This window comes from Gavialis gangeticus, unplaced genomic scaffold, assembly GCF_001723915.1.
Source record: "Gavialis gangeticus isolate Ggan-Ray unplaced genomic scaffold, GavGan_comp1, whole genome shotgun sequence".
Classification (NCBI taxonomy): Eukaryota; Metazoa; Chordata; order Crocodylia; family Gavialidae; genus Gavialis; species Gavialis gangeticus.
Window position 1 is genome coordinate 17,896,937 of NW_017728998.1, and position 324 is coordinate 17,897,260.

Here is a 324-nt window from a genome sequence, read left to right on the forward strand (position 1 = left end):
TGTTCAGAAAAAGGGAGGAAGGAGGACCCAGGAAACTGTAGGCCAATTAGTCTTACCTTGATCCTGGGTAAGCTTTTTGAGAGAATTATCCTGGCACATGTCCATGAGGGGCCAGTGGGGAAGGTTATGGTTAGGGGCAACCAACATGGGGTCATTAGAGGCAGGTCCTGTCAGACCAACCTGGTGGCCTTCTATAACCAGGTCACTAAATCTTTAGATGCAGGGATAGCAGCGGACATAGTCTTCCTGGACTTTCGGAAGACCTTCAATACTGTCTCCATCCCATTCTCACTAAGAAACTGGGGGACTGTGGTGTCGACACCT